This window comes from Heterodontus francisci, chromosome 26, assembly GCF_036365525.1.
Source record: "Heterodontus francisci isolate sHetFra1 chromosome 26, sHetFra1.hap1, whole genome shotgun sequence".
Taxonomy (NCBI): domain Eukaryota; kingdom Metazoa; phylum Chordata; class Chondrichthyes; order Heterodontiformes; family Heterodontidae; genus Heterodontus; species Heterodontus francisci.
The window spans coordinates 36,297,231-36,309,564 of NC_090396.1; positions in this window are offsets into that span (position 1 = coordinate 36,297,231).

The following is a 12,334-nucleotide window of genomic DNA, read 5'->3' on the forward strand; positions in this document are numbered from 1 at the left end:
TCTCTACTAGACCTCCAAGAATTAGGTTTATACAGTTATTTTAAAAACTGTTTGCCTTTGAGAATGTGGCTCCAGTCATAAATGCTACTCGAACTGACCACCAGTTGCAATGACATTATAAAATTAATGGCAGCATAGTACAAATGGTCATAGCACATTCCCAGTGGTATATTTGGGCTTTCTTGTGCTTCTTTTTTTTTATATATAAAAGGAATGTGCAGATTGAAACTGGTTTGAATTTAGCTGAATTCAGAAGTGCATGAATGGACCAACAGCTCTCAAATCAGTTCTCTGCTTAGCCTTGGAAAAATTATGTATTGGAGATGCAAATTTACATAACCTAATTTCATTTCATGACAAATTTCTCCCATTGACCATCTTGCATAAATTTCAGCTTGTTAAAAGATCATGTACCTATATTCTATCCTGCACGATGTCCTGTCCACTCATCATCCCATCCTCCACAATGGCTTCCTGGCACTAATATGTTTAAGTTAAATTTTTCATCCTCATTATACTTCTGCAGCCCCCTCCAGCTTTATATCCTTCTGGTACAATTTGGTCCTCTAATTCTGACCTTTTTTACATTTTCTCCAAATTTTTGCCCCACCCATTGGTGGAAGAGCCTTCAGTCACATTGGCCCTACTGTCTGGAGCTCCTTGCTTAAACCTCCCCATTCTCCACCCTTCTCCACCTTTAAAAATCCATAATTTCAACACAACTTTCAGTCATCCTAATATAAAAGCAAAATACTGCGGATGCTGGAAATCTGAAACAAAAACAAGAAATGCTGGATTCACTCAGCAGGTCTGGCAGCATCTGTGGAAAGAGAAGCAGAGTTAACGTTTCGGGTCAGTGACCCTTCTTCGGAACTGACAAATATTAGAAAAGTCACAGATTATAAACAAGTGAGGTGGGGGTTGGGCAAGAGATAACAAAGGAGAAGGTGCAGATTGGACCAGGCCACATAGCTGACCAAAAGGTCACGGAGCAAAGGCAAACAATATGTTAATGGTGTGTTGAAAGACAAAGCATTAGTACAGATTAGGTGTGAATATACTGAATATTGAACATCAGCAAGTGCAAACCTGAAGAAAAACAACCTGAAAAAAACAGTGGGTGAGCAAACTGAACAAACTAAGATGAACTGAAATAAATACAAAAAAAGATTGTAAAAAATGTAAAAAGGAATGCCAAAAAAAAAAGGAAGAAAAAATAACTAAAAATGAAAGTAAAGTGGGGGGCTGTCATGCTCTGAAATTATTGAACTCAATGTTCAGACCGGCAGGCTGTAGTGTGCCTAATCGGTAGATGAGATGCTGTTCCTCGAGCTTGCGTTGATGTTCACTGGAACACTGCAGCAATCCCAGGACAGAGATGTGAGCATGAGAGCAGGGGGGAGTGTCGAAATGGCAAGCAACCGGAAGCTCAGGGTCCTGCTTGCGGACTGAGCGGAGATGTTCCGCAAAGCGGTCACCCAGTCTGCGCTTGGTCTCCCCAATGTAGAGGAGACCACACTGTGAGCAGCGAATACAGTATACTACATTGAAAGAAGTACAAGTAAATCGCTGCTTCACCTGAAAGGAGTGTTTGGGGCCTGGGATAGTGAGGAGAGAGGAGGTAAAGGGGCAGGTATTACACCTCCTGCGATTGCAAGGGAAGGTGCCCTGGGACGGGGACGAGGTGGTGGGGGTAATGGAGGAGTGGACCAGGGTGTCGCGGAGGGAACGATCCCTTCGGAATGCTGACAGGGGAAGGGAGGGGAAGATGCGACTGGTAGTGGCATCACGCTGGAGGTGGCGAAAATGGCGGAGGATGATCCTTTGGATATGGAGGCTGGTGGGATGAAAAGTGAGGACAAGGGGAACCCTGTCACGGTTCTGGGAGGGAGGGGAAGGGGTGAGGGTAGAGGTGCGGGGAATGGGTCGGACACGGTTGAGGGCCCTGTCAACCACAGTGGGGGGAAATCCTCGGTTGAGGAAAAAGGAGGTCATATCAGAAGCACCGTCATGGAAGGTAGCATCATCAGAGCAGATGCGTCGGAGACGGAGAAACTGGGAGAATGGAATGGAGTCCTTACAGGAGGTAGGGTGTGAAGAAGTGTAGTCGAGGTAGCTGTGGGAGTCAGTGGGCTTATAATGGATATTGGTAGACAACCTATCCCCAGAGATGGAGACAGAGAAGTCGAGGAAGGGAAGGGAAGTGTCAGAGATGGACCATGTAAAGGTGAGAGAAGGGTGGAAATTGGAAGCAAAGTTGATAAAGTTTTCTAGTTCGGGGCGGGAGCAGGAAACGGCACCGATACAGTCATCAATGTACCGGAAAAAGAGTTGGGGGAGGGGGCCTGAGTAGGACTGGAACAAAGAATGCTCGACATATCCCACAAAAAGACAGGCATAACTAGGACCCATGCGGGTACCCATAGCGACACCTTTTACTTGAAGGAAATGCATGGAGTTGAAGGAGAAGTTGTTCAATGTGAGAACAAGTTCAGCCAGGCGGAGGAGGGTGTTGGTGGATGGGGACTGGTTGGGCCTCTGTTCCAGGAAGAAGCGGAGAGCCCTCAAACCATCCTGGTGGGGGATGGAGGTGTAGAGCGATTGGACGTCCATAGTGAAGAGGAGGCGGTTGGGACCAGGAAACTGGAAATTGTCAAAATGACGTAGGGCGTCAGAAGAGTCACGGATGTAGGTGGGAAGAGACTGGACCAGCGGAGAAAAGAGAGAGTCTAGATAGGAAGAAATAAGTTCAGTTGGGCAGGAGCAGGCTGACACAATGGGTCTGCCGGGACAGTCCTGTTTGTGGATTTTGGGAAGGAGGTAGAAGCGGGCTGTCCGGGGTTGCGGGACTATGAGGTTGGAAGCTGTAGAGGGAAGATCTCCAGAGGAGATGAGGTCAGTGACAGTCCTTTGGACGGTGGCTTGATGTTCGGTGGTGGGGTCATGGTCCAGAGGGAGGTAGGAAGAGGTGTCTGTGAGTTGGCGTTGAGCTTCTGCAAGGTAGAGGTCGGTACGCCATACAACAACAGCACCACCCTTGTCTGCAGGTTTGATGACCATGTCGGGGTTAGACCTGAGAGAACGGAGTGCCTCAAGTTCAGAGGGGGACAGGTTAGAGTGAGTGAGGGGGGCAGAGAAATTGAGACGACCAATGTCTCGCCGACAGTTTTCAATGAAGAGATCAAGAGCGGGTAAGAGGCCAGGGTGAGGGGTCCAGGTAGAGGGAGAATGCTGGAGGCGGGTGAATGGGTCTGCTGGTCGGGGGGAGGACTCCTGGTCGAAGAAGTGAGCCCGGAGGCGGAGGCGACGGAAGAAGAGCTCAACGTCATGCCGAGCGCGAAATTCATTGAGGTGGGGGCGTAAGGGGATAAAACTGAGACCTTTGCTGAGTACAGAACGCTCAGCATCAGAGAGGGGGAGGTCAGAGGGTATAGTGAATACACGGCAAGGGGTCAGATCAGAAGGGGTGGGGTCAGAGGGAAGTGAAGCGGAAGGAGGATCTGGAGGGGCATTAGTCCCCATCAGCTGCTGGAGCTTGCGTTCCTTAACACCTGAAAGGAAGAAAAAAAGTTTTTTGTTAATGCGTCGGATGAGACGTAAGATGAGATGAAACTGCGGAGTAGAACAAATTTGAGATAAGGTGAGACGGTGCTGCTGGAGAGAGAGGTCCAGTGTGTGCATATGGCGGCGCATAGCACTGAGTGTGGATCTCAGGATGCGGCGAGAGTAGCAGTCCGAGGAACGTTGTATTTCTCGGAGATACCTGTGATCCTGGGTGGTTTCAAAGCATGATGGGTGAAACTGCAGTTGGAATCCACGTGGAATCAGTCGGAGCCGGAGACAGTCACTGAGGAAGGAGATGTGGCTGTGAAAACGGGTTTTGGTAGATACCTTATCAAACACCAGGAGGGAAATAGAAAGCAATGAAGGTGAACAAGGTAAAAGAGACAAACGAAAATCCCGTCGGAGAGAAGAGCAGAACTTCTTCAAGGTAGGCATTCCTGGAAGAGAAGTGGCAGTGAATTAAACACTAAAATAAAAGCAAAATACTGCGGATGCTGGAAATCTGAAACAAAAACAAGAAATGCTGGATTCACTCAGCAGGTCTGGCAGCATCTGTGGAAAGAGAAGCAGAGTTAACGTTTCGGGTCAGTGACCCTTCTTCGGAACTGACAAATATTAGAAAAGTCACAGATTATAAACAAGTGAGGTGGGGGTTGGGCAAGAGATAACAAAGGAGAAGGTGCAGATTGGACCAGGCCACATAGCTGACCAAAAGGTCACGGAGCAAAGGCAAACAATATGTTAATGGTGTGTTGAAAGACAAAGCATTAGTACAGATTAGGTGTGAATATACTGAATATTGAACATCAGCAAGTGCAAACCTTCAGCCCCCACCTCACTTGTTTATAATCTGTGACTTTTCTAATATTTGTCAGTTCCGAAGAAGGGTCACTGACCCGAAACGTTAACTCTGCTTCTCTTTCCACAGATGCTGCCAGACCTGCTGAGTGAATCCAGCATTTCTTGTTTTTGTTTCAGTCATCCTACCTGACTCCTGTACTATAACTCCTTTATTCTTTTTACCTAATTTTTACTTGTGGACCCTATGTAAAACACCTTGAGGCATTTTCTGCTTTAATGGCATGATATAAATGTTGTAAAGTACAGAAGCTTTAATTATGTAGGTAGCACAGCATGATTTCGCAAGCAGCCATGAGATGAATGAGCTGTTAATCTGTTTTAGTAATTGCACTTGAGATGATAACATTAGCTATTATACTGTTTGGTGGCCTATAAACAGCTCATACCAATGTTTGCTGCCCCTTGCTGTTTCTTAGCTCCATCCAAACAGATTCCACATTTTGTTCTTCTGATCTGAGATCCTCCCTTACTAATGTACTGACCCCATCCCTTATTATCAGCTCAACACCACCTCCTTTTCCTTTTTGCCCGTCCTTCCTAAATGTGGAACATCCTTGAATATTCAGTTCCCAGTCTTGGTCACCCTACAGCCACGTTTCCAAAATGGCAATTAGATCATACCCATTTATCTCTGTGGTCGCCCACCTCCTCCTGGAATGTGCCTTTGCAAAGCAGGTGTGGAAAGAGATGCAGTGGTTTTTGTCAAGGTTCATCCCAAGCAGCTCTGTAACACAGGAGTCTGTGCTCTACGGGCTGTTCCCAGGGACGCACACCGAGACAAACATCAACTGCTGCTGGAGGACTATCAATTCGGTGAAAGACGCCCTTTGGTCTGCCCGAAACTTGCTGGTCTTCCAGCGCAAAGAGTTGTCCACCACTGAATGTTGCAGACTGGCACATTCCAAGGTCCAGGACTACGTGCTGAGGGACGCACTAAAGCTTGGGGCAGCCGCAGCAAAGGCTCAATGGGGAAAGACCACAGTGTAAGGTTCCCCCACCAAGCTGGACTGAGGGGCTGGATCAATGGGAAACCCCTCGAACTGTATCGTTAATATTCTCAATTGCTGTAAATGTAAAACTGTAATTGACATGACAATTGTGAAACGGAAGGGTTGGGAAGAAACTCATGACAGTATTGAAGGAAACTGATCTCCCTTGCAATGTTTGTATTTTTTGGTGCTGTTTGGAAACTGTTTGGCAATGTAATTTTTACAAATTTTTATGAATAAAGTATATTTTGGAAATAAATTTTTTTTTTTATCTCTGTGCCTTTAAATCATCTACCTTGATGCGAATGCTGCATGCATTTAGGTAGAGTGCCCTTAACTTTATCTTTTTGATATTATTCTGCATTCTACACCTAGTTGATACTCGCCTTTGTTTCGCCGGCCTTCTAATTTTGCTTGCTACTTTTCTACTTTCTGTTACCAGCCTTCCTTCCAATTTCAGCTTCCCCTCAGGTTCCCAGATTATTGAAAGAGGTAGCTATGGAGTTATTGGATGCATTGGTGATCATCTTCCAAAATTCTATAGTTTCTGGAATGGTTCCTGCAGATTGGAAGGTAGCAAATGTCACTCCACTATTTAAGAAGGGAGGGAGACAGAAAATAGGGAACTACAGAGCTGTTAGCCTTACATCAGTAGTAGGGAAAATGCTGGAATCTATTCTAAAGGGTGTGATAAATGGACACTTAGATAAGAATGATCAGATTGTGCAGAGTCAATATGGATTTGTGAATGGGAAATAATGTTTGACAAACCTGTTGGAGCTTTTTGAGGATGTTACTAACAGAATTGATAAAGTGGAGTCAGTGGACGTAGTATACTTGGATTTTCAGAAGGCTTTTGATTAAGTTCCCCACAGGAGGTTAGTTAGCAAAATTAAAGCACATGGGATAGAAGGTAATATACTAGCATGGATTAAGGATTGGTTAACAGGCAGAAAACAGAGTAGGAATAAACGGGGTCAATCTCGCATTGGCAGCCTGTGACTAGTGGGGTACCACAAGGATCAGAACTTGGGCTCCAGCTGTTCACAATATATATCAATGATTTGGATGTGGGGCCCATATATATTTTCAAGTTCGCGGATGACACAAAACTCGGTGGGTATGTGTGTTGTGAGGAAGATGCAAAGTGGCTTCAAGGGGATTTGGACAGACTTAGTAGGCTGAATTTTATTAGCACGCCGCACATTGCGGCAGTGCGCTTTGAAGTCAGCAGCCTTCAGGTGCGGATGCACCGCTGCTGAGCCCCCACGATATTTTGCGCAGGGACTCATTTAAATGGAGGGGGCGGCCGCTCCATCCCCGGTAATGACGTCTGGTGCCACCGCACAGGCTCCAGCACCATTTTTAAAGGGCTTTAAGCCCCTAGCAAAAATTTGAATTTTTAAAGGAACATTACTCTGGAATTAGTTATAAAAAATAATCAAAAGCTGGAGGCTCTTTCCCAATGCCAACCCCCAAATTTTTTGTTTTATTGTCTTACATGACGATCATTAACTTAATTCCCACCTCAAACTTTCTGCCCCCAACCTTGTCACATTTGCCTTTCAACCCATTCCCACCATCCCCACAGCCAATAAAAGAGGTTTTCCCTGATTTCTCCCCACCACCCCCACCGATAATTTTAGTCCTCCCCCCACCACTGCGCCTCCCTCCCACCAGCGTCTCATCGAGAGTTCTGATGGCATGCAAGTTGCGACTGGTGGCCATAAAATTGGAATGGGTCGGCCACCAGGACAAGGTAAGTTCATGTGCATGTTTTTAAAATTTATTTAAATATTTAAATGAAAATGGAGGTTTGTGGGGGTGGGGGGCCGCACCAAGGCCTCACTGCTGCTTCTGGTAAAATGTGGCGGGCCCTTCTCGAATCATGGGTCAGGGCGTATCACTCCTGCAAGTATTTTACGGCCCCTTCCCCCAGCCCCCACCGCCACGACCTCCAACATCCAGGGGCTGGTAAAATTCAGCCCAGTGAGTGGGCAAGAACATGGCAGATGGACAATAATGTGGAAAAATGTGAGATTATCCACTTCGGTAGGAGGAATAGAGGTGCAGAGTATTTCATAAATGGTAAGAGATTAGAAAGTGTAGATGTACAAAGGGACCTGGGTGTTCTCATCAGTAAGTCACTAACATGTAGGTGCAGCAAGCAATTAAGAAGGCTAATGGTATGTTAGTCTTTATCACAAGAGGATTTGTATACAGGAGTAGCAAAGTCTTGCTTCAATTGTATAGAACCTTGGTTGGACCACACCTGGAATACTGTGCAGAGTTTTGGTCCACTTACCATAGGAAGGATATTATTGCCATAGAAAGAGTGAGAGTGCAACAGAATTGGTTCCCATAATGGTGGGACTGTCCTATGAAGAGAGATTGGGGAAACTGGGCCTGTATTCTCTAGAGTTTTGAAGAATGAGAGGTGATCACTTTGAAACCTACAAAATACTTAAAAGGAACAGAGTAGATGCAGATAAGATGTTTCCCCTGGCTGGGGAGCCTAGAATTAGGGGACATAATTTCAAAATAAGGGGGAAGCCACTTAGGACAGAGATGAGGAAACATTTCTTTACTCAGAGGGTTGTGAATTTTTGGAATTCTATACTCCAGCGAGCTGTCGAATAAAGGCCTGCTACCTGACCCAAACCGACGGGACCTGATGACATGTGTTGGGTTCAGGTCGTGTCGGGTTGCACTTCCGGGTCCGGCAGTTGGGCTCGGGTCGGGGCGGGTTGGACATGCTCTATCACAAGTAAGTGGCTCCAATGTTAATTTAATTTTTGGACTAGAAAGGTGGTTTTGTTACAGTTATTTTAAGCTTGTGCAGATCAGCAACAAAGTGAAAAATGGAAGGTAAGTTAACTGATGGTCGGGTCGAGTCAGGCGCAGGAAAAAATGGAAGAACTTGGGCTGGGTCAGGCTCGGGTTGGATTTTTTTTTTGCAGACCCAAGCAGGCCTTTATTGCACAAGCTCAGTCATTGAGTAGGTTTAAAGCAGAGATTGAAAGATTTCTAAATACAAATGATATAAGAAGGATAGTGTGAGAAAAAGACATTTAGGGGCGGCGCAGTGGTTAACACCGCAGCCTCACAGCTCCATGGACCCGGGTTCAATTCTGGGTACTGCCTGTGCGGAGTTTGCAAGTTCTCCCTGTGACCGTGTGGGTTTTCGCCGGGTGCTCCGGTTTCCTCCCACAGCCAAAGACTTGCAGGTGATAGGTAAATTGGCTGTTGTAAATTGCCCCTAGTGTAGGTAGGTGATAGGGAATATGGGATTACTGTAGGGTTAGTATAAATGGGTGGTTGTTGGTCGGCACAGGCTCGGTGGGATTCAGTGCTGTATCTCAAATAAAAAAATAAAATTAAAAAAAAGATCAGCCAAGATTGTATTGAATGGCAGAGCAAGCTTGATGGGCTGAATGTCCTGCTCCTGTGTTCCTATAACAGATAAAGGAAGAAACAAAACAGCCATCTTTTGTAAAGGATTTAATTGCTATAATTTCAGGACAGTAACTATTGCAGTAGGAATTATTATTTTACAGAAAATATTTTAACATTTTTGTAACTGTCACCAAATCCCATCAGTGAAAATAGAGTTCTGAACAGGGTCTAATATCTGGTCAGTAAACATCTGGAAAGAGTATGGTTTCCATAGAAAAATTAGAATCTTTTGGATCTAAATAAATCCTGTAGTGTGCAATTTTGTCGATGTATTGCCCAAGAGAAAATGAGCAGTGCTGTGGCAACTCGGCAAAAGATAAACCATGAACTCAATTACCTTTTGTTCTACAGCATACATTCATTTTCACAGGAACTTTTGTCTAGACTAATGCTTTTCCCTCCTATTTTCATTAGTTACTGGGAAAACAGGATTTACAGAAAGACAAAAGCACATAATCACTTTGGTTTGCTTGTCCTTTTTCTTGTTGAAGCATCTCCTCCAGGCTTTCTGCTGTTATGGGTGTGGGAGTCACCACAAAGATTCAGTTTGTTCCATTGTCTGAAACAAATCATCTCCTAAACAATGTTCCAGTTAGGAGACACTAACTTTTAGTTTACCGAATTAATATTTATAAAATGCATATTTTTTTTTTTCAAAAGGGCTGGCTGAAAGCTGAAAATATCGCAAATCTACACCCGAGCCTTGATTGAGATCCACACTTCGTTGCCTTCACTGAGCAAGTTTCAATAGTTGTTAAGCAAACTGCCATAGGCGGAACACTTTATGATGACATGTTCTTTCAACAACAGGTATTTACATAGCACTTTTAACATAATAAAATGTTACACCAGCATTAGGAAGGAAAGCACAATGAATGTATTTGTATTTATCTGACACCTTTAACGTAATAAAATATCCCAGGACGCTTCAAAGGAGCATTATCAAACAAAATTTGACACTAAGCCACTTAAGGCGATATTAAAACAAGTGACCATAAGCCTGATCAAAGAGCTAGGTTTTAAAGTAGGCGAGAGAGGTGGAGAGACTTAGGGAGGAAATTCTAGAGTTTAGGATTTATGAAACTGAAGGCACAGCCAGCAATGGTGGTGCAAGTGGCCAGAATTGGAGAAATGCAGAGATCATTGAGGGTTGTAGGACTGGAGAAGATTAGAGAGATAGGGAGGGTGCAATGCTATAAAGGAATCAGAAAATAAAGATGAGAATTTTAATTTCCATCATGCAGACTGTGTAGGCGAGTCCTCCCTTGATAGGGCTGAATTTTATGTCCTCTAGGGATGGGGGGGGCCATAAAATAGCAAGGGCAGGTGAGTTTCTGAGGGTGGCCTTCCCACTCAGAGGCCAACTGGGGCCCTTAAGTGGCCACTTAGTCTCTCTGTTCCTGCACCCCTTTTAGAATAGTACAATTTAATTTATATTGTCACTTCTCTCCTTCCTACCAAAATGTATTACTTCACACTTCTCTGCATTAAATTTCATCTGCCACATGTTCACCCACTTCAACAGCCTGTCTATATCTTCTTGAGGTCTATCACCATCCTTCCCACTGTTCACTATATTTCCAATTTTTGTGTCATTTGCAAATTTTGAAATTGTGCCCTGCACCTGCAAGTCTAAGTCATTAATATAGATCAAGAAAAGCAGTGGTACTTGTACCAACCTCTGGGGAACCCCACGGTATACCTTCCTCTAGTCCAAAAAACAGCCGTTCACCACTACTCAGCTTTTCCTGTCACACAGCCAACTTCGTATCTATGCTGCCACTGCCTCTTTTATTCCACGGGCTTCAACTTTGCTGACAAGCCTGTTATGTGGCACTTTATCAAAAGCTGATGTTATCAAATCACGCAGAGGAGCAGGCTGAAAGTTTGGTTGTTGGTTGGAAGTACACAATATGTAATGTGTGTTTCTGTAAATAAAAGCCTGTAAGTGTATAAAAATGAAGCTCCCGTGTTAGAGAAACTTCCAAGCCTGTTTGTGAAGAAGGCGCTGAGCCTAGGATGCTTTGGTGGAGATTGCCACAGAGCTTAGTTCTGCTCTCCAGACGGCACCCACAGCCAGTGCTGGCTGGCTTTTATATATACACACTTGAATACAATTAACTAATTGATACCCAAAACCTGTTCACCCTATTATCTTGAACTACCAGGTATTTATCATCCATTAACAAAACTTCAGAACTGAACAGATTCCCCCTTTTTTCTTTAAATTAAATACATCTATATGAAGAAATAAAAACCAAAATAATAATACATTATTCTGTATCTGATATTATTTATCAACTTTCAACAGCACCAGCCATTAACAAGTTGTATATTCCCCCTATAAAAAACTTGTTTACAGAAAAAGTGATCTTATCATAAACAATTTCCACGTTTTCCTATCATAACACAAGATAGCCCTCTTTAAAGGACATCCAACAATTCTTTTGAACAAGCACCTCCCTTCATAAAACTACTGATGACTTGCGTCAATCCAATTTATTTTGAAAATTTCTTGTCTTTCCAACATTTCTTTTATACTCGCGAGATCAATCCTCAGCCTCTTTTCCATGACACTTTTTGTTGAATGGACATTGTCCTAGAGAGAATAGTTACCTATGTAGCATTCTATAGGAAAACTATTCTCCGATTGCTCCTTATATAAAAGAGTTCTTTTAAAATACACGATAAACACATACCCATATCTATCGCTTCTATCCGTGCAGGTGTCTCAGCAGCTAAAGTGCTTTTAACTATCCTCTTTATTTTCTTCTATTCCCAGGCTAACGGACAACAATTACCATTTCTTCCCATCAAAAATATAATGAACCCTGCTGCGCTCGAATAACCATCGGGAAGATCAGAGTGTGAAGCATCACTAAAAATGATGAATTTCATTTCTTCTGGGTCACCCAATGCTGGAAACTTGTGTACATTTGTCAAAACTCAACCTCTTCAATGTCTTATTTGCTTTCAGCACTTCCCCAACAATAGCATGTTTCAGTATCATAGCAAGCATCCGGCCTAGTTTGTGTGCACAACTAGCTCACCTGCCCGATTAAGCTCCTTAACTGGTCTGCTTCTTCCTTGGGGTTGCAGAGTCTTCCTTTTGTGAGGATCTGGCCTGATTTATTGGGATCCTATTAACATTCTCTAGGTAAGACTGTTGATCTCGGGTTACTCCCAACTTAGTCTGCCTAATATTCAACCCCATATATTTAAAAGCTCCAGAAGCCTGACTTCCAATTTTAAATTCCTGCAGAGCTTTATCTACCACAAATTTCTCAAATGCCTCAGATCGTCCCCACAGATAATCATCCACATTGTCATGAAGACCCCACCTGCCAAGAATGAGGTATATTAATTTCATATGCACATTAATTTTAAACTGTTGCTGGACTGAAAAGATAACTTGTTTAAAGAAATCACAGCAGTGGCTGGAAACATTTGCATGCTAAGAGACA